We start from the raw sequence: 13,010 nt of genomic DNA, 5'->3' as shown, positions 1-13,010 counted from the left end.
CAAAGTTTGTTTGTGTCATCTTCATTAACTGATGTCATTTTGCTTCTTTCTTCCAGAAGATGGATACTGCGTGTGTGTCCTACAGAACTGTATGGAGTCCAATAGTACTGAAGGGTGAACAGTCCCCGGATGTATTGGTGGGGCCCTCAAAATCTTTACCAAGGGACAAGGAAATTACCCAGCACACCCAGATTTGTGTTGTCACACATTTAAATAACATGCAATAAAATTTCTTAAACAAGTTGTTTTAACTAACTTTTCTTCTCATAGAATTACTCTCTAGTGTTTATTCATGTCTAAATAAATGACTGAACTCTGTCAACATAAACATAAGTCTGTTCTCACCACTGACAGCATAAAATTACACAAACCCCAATGGATTATTATCCTTATTAAATTAAACTGTAATATTAACTAGCTGCTAGTTACTAGCCTGTTAAACTAACCAAACAAGCATGAACATATACTGCTTTCTTTTTAATAAGTGCTGCCATAAAAAGGATACATAGATGAGGATCGGCTGGAAGAGTTGAGGTTGTTTTCTGAGAGTCTCTCTACTCGAGTGGAGCAGCTCTGCACTTGAAAGTTCGGCTGACCCAACCGGTCATAAGTGTAGATTCTCCTGGGCAGCCTCCTCCTTCGTGGGCGTTCTCCGGTGATCCTTCATCTCTTTGACCATCATTACATTCAGCCGTATCTGAGTCGACCTCCTCCTCTTCCTGAGGATGTGTCTCCTCTCCTCCTTCCCCCAAGAACTCGTTTGGCTCAGTCAAATCTTCAGCTCTTGGATGAAATTCCTCAGCCTCTGCATTTAGAGTTGACTCGGCTGATCTTAGTGGAGTCCATACATAGTCGTCTTCCTCACTGGAACTCTCCGTACCTGCAGGTTGCACATCTTGTTTGTGTGGTTTCTTGTTCTTCTTACTTAGTTTTTTTTGTTGTTTGTTTGTTTTCTCTTTAGAATTTGAACTGCTGGTGTTGGGCTCTTCCACCAGGTAAGGACATGGTAATAGCAGGTTGCGATGGCTGTCCTCCGTCTGTGCTATCCATACAAGGAGCATATGGTACAGTAAAATATTAATGTTTTTAATTTGTTTTGGTTTGTGCAACGAGCCACTGACGATTTTCATCATAGTGCCCGCAAGAATTTAAAACTACTTTCAGCCCTGGTAGCGAGCCTCGCTTCAGGTGGAAGGCTTCATTTCCTAATCAATGATAATTGCTTTAGTCTGTCAATAGTACAAAGGAGCAAGAGAGATTTTAGAAAGCTATGCTGTACAAGCTGTTGAAATGAGAGAGCAAGTGGAGCGGGTACACGCTTGAACAGCTTGTGGATCTTCTAATGAGATCTCCAGAGATGAGCAGCAACGGAGCTCCAAGACACAATTAGACCCAGCGTTGCTTCTACCTCCGACTTAACTGTGCAGCCGGCACAGAGGTGGTGAGCGCGTGCACGTGGGGCCTGGAGTGGCTGTATGTTTCAGAATCAACGGAGCTTGCGTTTGATATTTGATCAGTTGATTAAATAATAGATTATCTTTGAGAAAACTCCAAACAGCCACATATACAACAACTCATTCGGTATGAAAGAACAACAAAAAACAGAAGTGTCATGAGTGATTTCCCTTACGTCTTGATTCAAGGGGGGGGGGGAATTAATGTGAATAGAAAGCAAATTTTTATCCAATTAGAAGTGCAGCCTTTATTGTAATCTAGGATGAAAGTGCAGCAGCATCTGTTAAAACACGGTTCCAGTCATTGGGGGGTATAAAATACTCGCGTTGCAACAGACACCACCAAACATTTCAGATCTCAGAACTAGTGAAAGCAGTGTATAAATATGGATAAACTTACCTTTCTCCTTCACAAGATTCTCATTTGAAACTTTCATTGATGTGTATGTAATCCACTGAGTTCAGACCGGGAGGATAAAAGTGTCTAGCCATGCAAATATGCCTTTATTGGCCCTGAGCTACTGTTGGAGATTCAAGCAGCTCTGCACACGTAGGCCCCAGATGTACTACTATTAAAACAGATCAAAGCGCAACTAATTAATTACTAGAAGAAAGTTTTCCTATTTGCAGATTTCATTTTTTTTTGGTAGAGCATAGAAAAAAATATTAGTATCTGAATATTTATTTTGTCAATAAAGTAAGAGCGATTAGCATATTTTGCCTGATACCTGGACAGAACCCTCTTTAAGTTTGGCTGTAAGTCAAGCTAAATGTTACTCCGCTACCCACCCCAAGAGTGGGAATTTTAAAAAAGACTGTAGATATTAGCTTCCGCAATAGTGCTAAGACTGCAAAAGCAAAAAAATAAAATCAAATTCCTTGAATGTGGTCAAATGGTAAAGAAAACATGAGTTTTGTAAAATATCGTCTTTATCGTGGTCAATGAGGCTAAACCAGGCCCTGTTGTCGATGCTAACAGAGCTTCACCTGGAGACAGCTAGCAAAAAATATAGGTATGCGTAAATGAAAACAGAATTAAAACACGTTGCGTAAATATGACGAAATGCAGATAAAGAGGTTGATGGATGAGTAGAGAGGCATCTGCTCTGCCTGCTTTGCACATTTATGTGTGGCACTAACGTGTGAAACTTTATGATCCCCCACATATTCAGTAGGTGCCACATGGAGCAACCCCCCTAACGAAATAAAATGGAGGAATTTTCTCAAACAAGAGCTCTAGGACCAGCCACTATCACTAAAACTCTGGCTTTAAGTGTACTGCGTGAATACAATAAGATGTCGGGTTTTTTTTAAATAAGCCCAGTTGTCAGGCGAAATACATGTAAGCGTAAAGCGCCCTGTGTTGCTGGACAGACGGCAATGCGCTAAAGAGTTTGCATCCCAGATGGTTTGGTCCCTGATTATGTTTTCCTGCGGTTTCCGTGAGTTCGTCAGGTGTGGTGGATTTGCTGGGTGCTTTCGATCCAGCAGGCTGTTGTGATGCGGTGCTGCTGTCTTCCTGTTCACTGATTTGCAAACCAAACATCGATGCAATATATGATCGCTGACTCTGATTCTCAAACTCACCCCTGAAAGCTGACTCGCTGTTTAAGCCCAGATCAGCTACAGTTGTGTGGTTTGTTGTTCATGGGAGGGAGAGAGAGAGACGTTTTATGACAATGGGGTCACGGTCACTAGGAGGTTAAGGTATTAGGATCCTGACCGCCGATTGTTTAGGGACGGGAATGCAAGTGGGAGACTTGAGGCAGTTTGTGACAGTGGATATAGTTACAGCGACATGTTTCCTCACCCTTTCATAATCACCATCCGATCCTGCTGCTTTGTTAAACTTAATGTGTCTGTGCGGTGCTCTTTGGTGCTGCTGGGCATTTAGCGCCAAGAGAATTGATTGGATCCTCTGTAGGGTCTGCTTGATGAGGCGACAGTGGTCGCAGGAAAGACCGGGAGAGTGGATCATATTACACCAGGTCTTAAATCACTCCAGCCGTTCCCTTTTTGTCAGATGATTTTCATAATTTTGCTATTGCTGTGTAAAGCCTTGAATGGTCTTGGGCTGAAATAGATTTCTGAATTGCCTGTCAGGTATGAACTATAAGGACCCCTCAGATCATCGTTTTCCTGCTCAGTCAGTGCTCCAAACTAATTGTTTGCATTATGCATTTTCCAGGCACATCGTGCCATTTTATAGCACAATCAAAGAGCTATGTTACCTTCAGTTGTTAGAAAAAATACTATATCCATTAAATATGACTTTAAGGAAATTTGACTTTGTAATTTTACGCCTTGAAATTAAGCCTCTGTCTCTTTAAGAAACTCCTGTTCTTTGTGAGACTCCACTTTCAGGATGTCATCACAACATGACCCCTCTATTAAGCGGGCCACAGAGAAGTATCTTGTGAGTCGAAAGCTTGGAAACTGCAGCTCAGTGGAGGAGCTGAGTCCTAGAAGGCGGAGCTAAGTCCCCCCAAGCGTTTTGCATAGCTGAATGGTTGACACGGGAGATTAAAGGATTTCCCAAACATGCTTGAAAGAATCAAAACAACACTCCAGGTGGGTTTTTGATGAGGGAATAAAGTTAAAAATGATCAGTTTTACATAATACTGCCCCTGTGAATGTGTAGGAATGCTTCACTTTCCCGATGCTCCTCTTTAGGTTGAAAAGTAAAAACCATCGTTCTGCTTTGTCTTTTAAGTAGGCCTTTTGATTGCCTGCACAAAAAGCCTCTTCCTGTGACTGTTTTTTGCTATTGTAACATGATATACATCAGACCATTGAAATGGAAACAGTTTCCCTCTCAAGTTTCTGCACCTCAAAATGTATTGCATTCAAATTACAAGTATTTGATGGAAGCACACGAATCAGGAGAAACTTTCATGTGACATTTTTCCTCGGTTCATTTTAATGTGAACTCATTTCCACCTTGACAAACTGAACTAGAAATGTGAATGTAACAGCAAAAGTGATGTGCAAAGTCCGACAGGAAACCCACATCCATTCCTAAATATCAACGTGAGCTTTGGTACGCTCTGAATCTCCTTGGGTTCCAGTCATCATATTTACTTTTTAATCTTGCCTTCTTCTTCTTCTTCTTTTAAAGCAGTCTGTCGATTATGACAGCTTGCATTAAAACAAATCAGTTTTATGGGAGGTCTATGACCACGGATGAAGAATTACATAATACCGGCAAAGGTCTGGTAAAAATTTAAGACTCTATTATACGGGAGGCCAGGCGTCTTTGCAGGACTGTTGTTTCTTCCTCTTTTGCACGAGATTACAAATCTTTTAAATGAAAATCCCCCCCCCCCCACCCAATCTCAAAAAATGTAAGCGAAGTCAGCAGGGAAATCAACTCCGATACATATGTCTTTTTTATTATGCGGGTACGTCTGACACAGGATTATGTGAGAAGGCTTGCAGAGCTGACTCCATTTAAACACTGACACACGCCATCTCCACTTATATGGGGCCCACAGGGCTGGTTTATGCTAATAAGCTCCATCAAGGTCAGACTGTCTTTTTTTTCCCTCCCTCTGGTCTTTTATACTCATATTCTCTCTACATTCCAGTCAATGATGACTTTAATGGCGCTATTTCCTACAACAGCACAATGACACGAGGGTACATGAGTTACCCATAGCTGTTCTTTCTTTTTGTTTTATTTTTTTTTTTAGGTTGCTCTCGCCACAGCAAGGTTCTTTCAGTCCGTGAACTCTCTCTGCAGCTTCTCCCATCCGTGATGCGTTTCCTGCTCTTGTAGCTGAGAGTACATTAATTACATAGCAACATATGCGTTTTTTTGGGGGTTTTTTCCCCCCGAGGCTTTTTAAATACCCTGCCATTAAAAAAAAACAAAAAAAAACAGAGCTCACAAAGTTAAGCAGAATGTGTAGGCTGTCAGAAAGTAAGTTAAGTCTTGCCAGAATCTGCGTTTTTTTTTTTCTGGACTGCAAAATCATGGAGCTTGACATAATAGTGATTTTGCTCAGGACAGTTGAAAATTGGGTAAAAAAAAATAATAACTGTTGAGTGCTGGCTTTTTAGCATAATAACGAGGGCCGAGAGGCGCAGCAATTGTCAGTAATGATTAAAAGAACACGAGTCCGACTTTAGAGTTTCTGCTCATTTCCTGAAGACCTCTCTTTCGAAGACGTCTTGAAGCAAAAAAAAAAAGCCCGATTTAGTGCTTTGAGCAAGGCAACAAGATCAAAGGATTGACGACACCTGCGGTGGATGTTAAACAGTTTGACATTTCCTCTAGCAAAGAAAAACTGAATGTCAACATGTCCTAAATGCAGCCGACGCTACACGGGAGTCTTTGTCGTCCAAAATAGACGCGCGTCCGGGCAGCCCTGTAGTCTGCAGATATCAGAAACCTGCTGCTAGACGGATTCCTGCTGTCACTTGCGCTTTATGATGCTCTTTGCTAAATATCACTAAAAGCGGTTGCTAATTTGGGTCGGTGCATCTCCTGCTCCCTCGGGTTGGGAGTGTAAAACCACGCCATCTGGTTTTTTACTGTGTCAAATGTGTATTCTGAAAAGATTGAAGTTTTTCCAAACAGAACTGTAGAAATGGGAAATGATAATCAGCCACAATGTCTTAAGGATAACTGAGATGACTCAAAGCAAGTCAGATCATATTTTGCTACTTTTAACATGGTATACCGTTATGTGCACCGCTGGTCAAGCTAAAAGATCAAATTACTCCATATGATTTTATCTCACTGACATGAGATTTGATGAACTAAGAAAGTGAATAATCTCATTTTTAATTTTTTGTCTTGTTTTTTTTTTTTTCATACCAATTGTTTCAGTTCATTCATTTCACTCAGGCACTGATAACCTGAGCAAGTACAAAAAGTTGTTTTCAAATCCTCTTAATAACTATTCAGAAGACCGTGCAACCACCAGCTCCAACGCCCAGAAGACAACTCAGGTTTTTTTGGGAAACCGTAGAATCAAGAAATCACTTAAACAGAATCTGTCTGACAACATTAAACAGGACAGAAGAACTTAAGAGGAAGCAGGACTTGAAAGCGTGTTACAGTAGCTGCGTTTCCATTGCAAATGTGCTCCAAACTTAAATAAACGAAAAGATTCCACCAACGTCGAAAAAGCAATTTCGCAAATGCGATCTTTCCATTAAATAAGAAGCGCAATTAAAATCACATGTGAATGAGTTTGTTCACGCGATAAGTCATTACCTATAAGTAATATAGAAGCAGCTTTCAGCTTCTATGCTCCTCTAATCTGGAACTAACTTCTGGGAAATGGTAAAACAGCCGATATACTGATTTCCTTTAAATCCTACAAACCCACCTGATTCGAGTCACGTTTGTACCATAATAACTGAAACACCAACATTTTGATGTGTAATGACAACACTTGGCAAAATGTTATGTTTCACTTGTTGATTTTTGTGTTTTTATGATGTAAAGCACTTTGAACTGCGTTGTCACTGAAATGTTCGACACAAGTAAACTTGACTGACTGATTGATTGATTCATCCTCCAACTACTTCCTGTTGTCTTTTTCTTTGTGGTTTGTACCAAAACCACCAGAAATAAAATCACTGCTGCTGCAGGACAAAATAATACATTCAGTGATGGCGTATTATCCACCGTCTGAAAGGGGGGGAAAAAAAGAATGAGTTCTAATTTCAATCTGCTTTTGTCTTTTCTGAAATGGAACCGTGACAGATTTTCTAAAGCTTTCACGCCAAAACCAATCAGCAAGCCAAAAATAACAGGAAAAGCCCCCGCCTCCCATATCCAGCCCATTAATCCCCCCAGCCCTCTGAGCTAGTCAGCGTGCTAGCTTCCTTTACAGCATAATCTAAGGATGCCATCACTTTGCATAGGTGAATCGTCAGCAAAACCTACTGATGCAGGCCGTGTGGAAGGAGTTCAAAGTGTGAGGCGGCTAATAGAATTGTCACCAGTGCTCCGGTGTGCCGTACTGTACTGCATATTCAGAGGCCGTCCTCTAGGCCTCTAATAATATGGCTGAATGGAATCAATCTCACCGTTGAGTGAAGTTGTAATGGGATGTTCAGATATTCAGGCGCGTGACTGTGCAGAGGGATGAGAGGAGGTACAAGGCAGCCTAGTGAGGTGAATGCCATCATTTTAGTGGTAATACATTATTTTAGAAGCAAGAAGTTCAAGTTTTCCTTTTATGAATTATTTGTATTTTTAACCATATGAGCCCATATACAGTGTTGTGTAAAAAGTGTCTCCCCTCTTGTTTCTATTTTTCCTTGTAACTGACACTTGGCCTGGTAGAAACCAGACCCTTGTTCTACGCTTTGCTTTATACAGAGCGTCTGGACCCTGGAGCTTCCTGGAGGCGTGGACTCTGTCAAGGTTGGAAATTTTATCCAGTCGCAAATGTGTGGCTGTGACGTATGTAAGGCACCGGCTCAACCGTGAAGGAAACGACGCTATGAAGCTTACCAGAAATTGTGTGCGCTGTAAACAACCCCCCGCCCCCTTACTGAGAAGAGGGAAGTTCAGAGCCGAACTGCAATCATAGTCTGACTTCAATTTGTTCATGACTCCTCCTGTTTACTGATTGGCCCATTTGAAATTCATCCTCAGGAATCAAGCCCAAATGGAGAAATCCCAGACAGGCCAGTGAAGGGAGATGAGAATCGAATGGAAATGGCCAGGAAAACTGACAGAAAGTTTTTCAGAATTTTATAACAAAGATAACCTGAGTAGAGGAGACTGGGGCAAAATGAGATTATTTTTCATATTTTAGGGTCACTACATCTAGACAACCTTAGTTTGGTCACTAACTTATATATCTGCAAACATTTCAGGATACCGTACATCACTTCAGGCAATCAGAACGAGTGTAAAAGTAGCTCTTTATCACGTGCGCTTGTGCCAGCTGTTGCCATCACTGGTGCCAGAATCAGTCAATTAATAGCTTTCTTTTCTTAATAAATCCAAATGTGAAAACTGATTCTCAGATTGTCTTTGTCTGAAATTAAAATGAGTTTGATGATCTGAAAAATTCAAGTCTGACAACAACAACAAAAAAAGCAAAAACAAAATAAACTCTCTTCCCCCACCCCCCCCTCACTGTAGATAAATACGATGTAAACTCGTACTGTGCTGTATTTTTCCACTGGGTTCCTAAGAGTCCGGAGAGCTGTGGAGATATGATGATCAAGTTTCCTGACTTCTCTGGTGTTTTGGGTTTTTTTCCCACAGATTCAAAGCACCGATCTCTCTGGAAAGCTCAAAGCTCAGCTGCCTATTTAATTCACCTGGAGGTTATACCACCATGAGAAACTCTCTGATGACTTTCCTCTGTTTAATGCACCGCTGAGCACAGAGAGGACTGAAGCAGTTTGATGTGAAACTTTTGAGCAGAGCTAATATTTGAGTTCTGAGATATTCCTCTGACTTAGGAAGATTTTGTCTGACAGTAAAAAAAAGAAAGAAATTGCATTCATTCAAACAGCTGCAGTAAAACTTTTAAAATTAGTCAGGTCAAGTGAAACTTATTTGTACAGCCCATTTCAGCAACGAGGGCTTTACTCCATAAAACATCATATTGTAACAAATTATAAAATTGGCGATAAACTTTTTTTTTTTTTTTTCAAATGCCATCATCAAGCAAGTATGCCATATTTATTAATTGAGGGAAGTTGTGTGTTTTATTTTTAGATTGTCATTGGTTTTGTTTTCTCCAGAGACATTTCTAGGCCCTAAAAATCAAATGCGCAATGAGAGCATAAATTTAAGGTCTATGCTGGAAAAGTAACTATGCACAGGACCGCGAATGCATAATCCCCACAATAAAACCTGGTGGTGGCAGCAGTATGCTGTGGGCATCATGTGTACTCTGAATCTTGTCAGAGTTGGAAATGGACTAAACTGTGAACATATTGTGTACCCTTTTTCTCAACTATAAAGAAATGTGCTACTTTTTGTTACATTGTAAAGTAAATTCAGCAAAAACAAAGTACGTTAAAGACGGTGAAATGTGCCAAAACTGTGATAAGGTTTGCGAAGTTACATTTTTAACCTCATTTTACATCTTCTAAAATAAGTACATTTCAATGTGAAGGCATTCAAAGCGTCGAAGGCAGAAACCGAAAAACAACAGCTGACAACATAGAGTGCCTTTTCGTGATTGTTGAATTTCGTTCACAGTCCTTGAAATCGCCTTTCCCCGATACAAGAGGAGGAAAAAGCCAGACAAAGGGAATTTCAGAGTCGCTCATCAGCCGTACACGCAGAGTAGCAACAGATAAAGAGCGCCAATGCAAATGTCAGCCCTCTTCAGGAAACTGGGAGCTTTGTTTAAATGCCAATCAGAGATTGGCTGAGGGGGGGCGGGGGGGGAAATGGAAACGAAAGCTTTGTGAATTCTCAACAGATGTGAGTCCTCTCAGAAGTGAATTTTCAATGTGCACTCAAATATTCACTCTGAAAGGTTCCTCTTTGTTTTCCTTTTCATCTCATTGAAGAACATTAGATGGACGAGTGGCTGAGGGCAGCCGTGTGTTTCCTGGCCCTCCAGCGTCTCCCTCACGGTCACTCGCCGGGTCTGCGACACCACGGATGTTATTAAAGATATAAACGGCCTTGGTGTGCTACTTTGTAGCATTATCAGTGAGTATTGATTTGACCTATGGGTTGCTTTCATTTGCAAGTATCTCTCCTGCCCGGTCACCATGTACTCACTACTCCCTCTTACTTCGTCCCTCATACTTCATGAATACAAATAAGCCTTCGTCTTCTTTTATCTGTATAAATAATCGGCCACGTCGGCTTATAAGTAGGAGTCTGCTGATGCCCTTGGTGTTTTCTTAGAGGGAGGAGGGGACACCGGCACAGCAACCCCGAATGATTAGACTAGCTCATTTATTTCTCAAAGACGGACGTTGTATCTGCAGTTTACATAAAAAGTAAACTCCGATTCAAGCTTCCAATAAAACTTTTATGGGGAAAGAAAATGTGTTAAACACAGTTCTTGGAAGAAAACAAATCGTTGTATGTTACTTGGTAACCCCTATGAGCAGCAGGGGGATTGTTGTTAGCAGGAAACGCAGAAAGAAGAAAAGAAATGGACAGTTAATCGCTGGTGATTATTTATGTTTTTTCAGATCATTATCAAGAAGAAAGCATTTTCATAGTTGAACACAGATAGGCTCCAAAATCTTCCAATTCATTCAAACTTACTTTCTTTGGAATAACATTTCAAGGTCACACAGCACCAGTAAAATTTATTTTTTTATTTTTTCAAATCTGATGGTTCCACGTTAAAGGAGGAATCTGCTAGGCTTATGAAACATCTGTGATTGTCAAAGTCAATCATCTGTCTGTGCTTAAAACTCAAAAGTTCAGGTTCAGACATTGTGAGTGTTTGAGCAACTTCTGTCTTCAGCTGCAATTTTCTGCATTTATACAATCTTGTTTTCTCCCTGATCCCGACACGGGGGGGAAATGAAAAAAACGCGACTAAATCACACCCATCTGCAAAGTGACTAATTTTTGCAATCAAGTGTGCTGCTTGTGATTTGTAATTTTATTTTATTTTTTTTTTTGCTGTTACAGCTTGCATGTATTATTCATGAATAGGAGAAGGCCTTATTAACTACCAACTAAAATGTTTGCTTCCGCCGGGTTTGAGAAACATCCTGCTCTGCTGATTAAGTACACCAATAAAAGCTGTTAATACTCAACTAAAAAATAAAAACGGTCAAACACTTTGTTTAGATTTTGTTTGGGCAAATTATGTGACTACGTCTGATTAGACACTTCAATAATTTAGTGAAAATGGTTCTAAATGAGTTACTTTCTAACACATTCTTCTTATTGGTCAACATTTTTGGCATTGGGTTCTTGCAAAAAAGGGAGAAAAAAACACAGAGTTATCTTAAGAGGATATATTAATTTCAAGATGACGTCGCCAGGATTTATCAATCTTAAACTGTGTGAGTTCAACCAGCATGTGCCAGCATTTGTATAACTAGATTGGCCACCACAGAGTTTAGCAGTGATTCTTGAGAAGTGGGACAAAATATGTTTAAATTCCCCCCCAAGTTTTTTTTTTTTATTATTCCTCAAGCTTATGTATACAAATATGACAAATATTGCTTTGGAAATGTAAAGTTTGGTATCATCCCTACACATGTTACAACATGAAATATATTTACATAGTTATGTGCAACTCTCATGTCCTCAGTCAGTTCTGTACTAGAAAATGAATCTTTTGATAAAGTTGAACTTTTGTTACTTAATAACCACTCTCTTGTTGAACATTTTTAGCTTTCCATCTCAATCTAACAAGGTGTCAAAATACGTAACAATGACAGCCAGAGTAGAAACATACTAATTCTCAGTTTTTCCTCTAAATGTCATGAGTTGCGGTGTAGGTGGTGAGGAGGCAGACGCCGAGACCCAGGTTGACGTGCAAATGATGGATTTAATGACAAATAATCTAGAAAACAAACAGTCCTAATAACACCAGGCGGCACTGATGAGCGGAAGCTAGGGCTCAACTCAGGTAGCAACTGGAACGACGGACTGAAGCACACACAGACGGCCGCCACAATGAGACGAGTAACGACAAGGACCCGACAAAACACAGAGACACAGGTGAGACTAAATGCACAGGAGGTAATCAGGGAACGAGACACACCTGGGAGTAATCGAGGGGAGACAGGACAACGAAGAGACACAAGGACACAGGAAACTCAGAAATAAACACAGAAAAACACAGATCACAACACTAAAATTATTCTAGCAAGTAGACCGCACCGAAGGGCCTTGATGACGTCAAGCAGCTGAAATTTAGCTCTGCCCTGATGTCGGCCTCCATCTTGGCCCCGTGCCTACAGACACCTTCCCTTCCCATTCACCGAAGACCTCTCAATGTTATTCACCATCCTCTATCGACAGCATTTAGATTGCTTTCCATGCTTGATTGATGATGGGGTGAAACAAGTGCACTCTATCCACTCTCCTTGCGCGCTCTATCTCTTGTGTGAGGCACTCCATAATTTATTCAGGTCGCTCCACAGGATCCGCGCCCGATCCGGCGCTCCTTCACGTGAAAAGTCGTGAGCATTGTTCTCGCTGGATTTGTGAGCGCGTTCGGCCGCCGTTCTATGAAGCGGGATTGCACGCCCTATTTTCCCTGTTCCAGTTTGAGGAGGAAGCGGAGGCAGCCAGCAGTTCCGTCAACGCCAAATTATGCTCTCTTGATCGGCTCGCGACCCACCAGCAGAATTATTAGTTTGGTTTCTCTGAAAAAGACATCTGTGAGTCGTGGGTTTTATTAATGGAAGCATCAACTTGCTGCACTTGTTCAGCAATGACAACACTCCTGCAAGCAGTTGAATGTACAGGCAATTAATTACCCACTGTCAAGATGATATATACAGTAAAGAGAAGCTATTTTAATTTGGGGTCCTCAGGAATGCTCATTAATCTTTTAAAGATACTGCTGGAGGCAGAGCTGCTTTCTCTTTATGTGTTTTTATATTTATTTATTTTGTTTTCAAGCCTTAAA

This window comes from Xiphophorus couchianus, chromosome 12 (genome assembly GCF_001444195.1).
Source record: "Xiphophorus couchianus chromosome 12, X_couchianus-1.0, whole genome shotgun sequence".
In the NCBI taxonomy this organism is placed as follows: Eukaryota; Metazoa; Chordata; class Actinopteri; order Cyprinodontiformes; family Poeciliidae; genus Xiphophorus; species Xiphophorus couchianus.
This window is presented reverse-complemented; position numbering follows the sequence as displayed.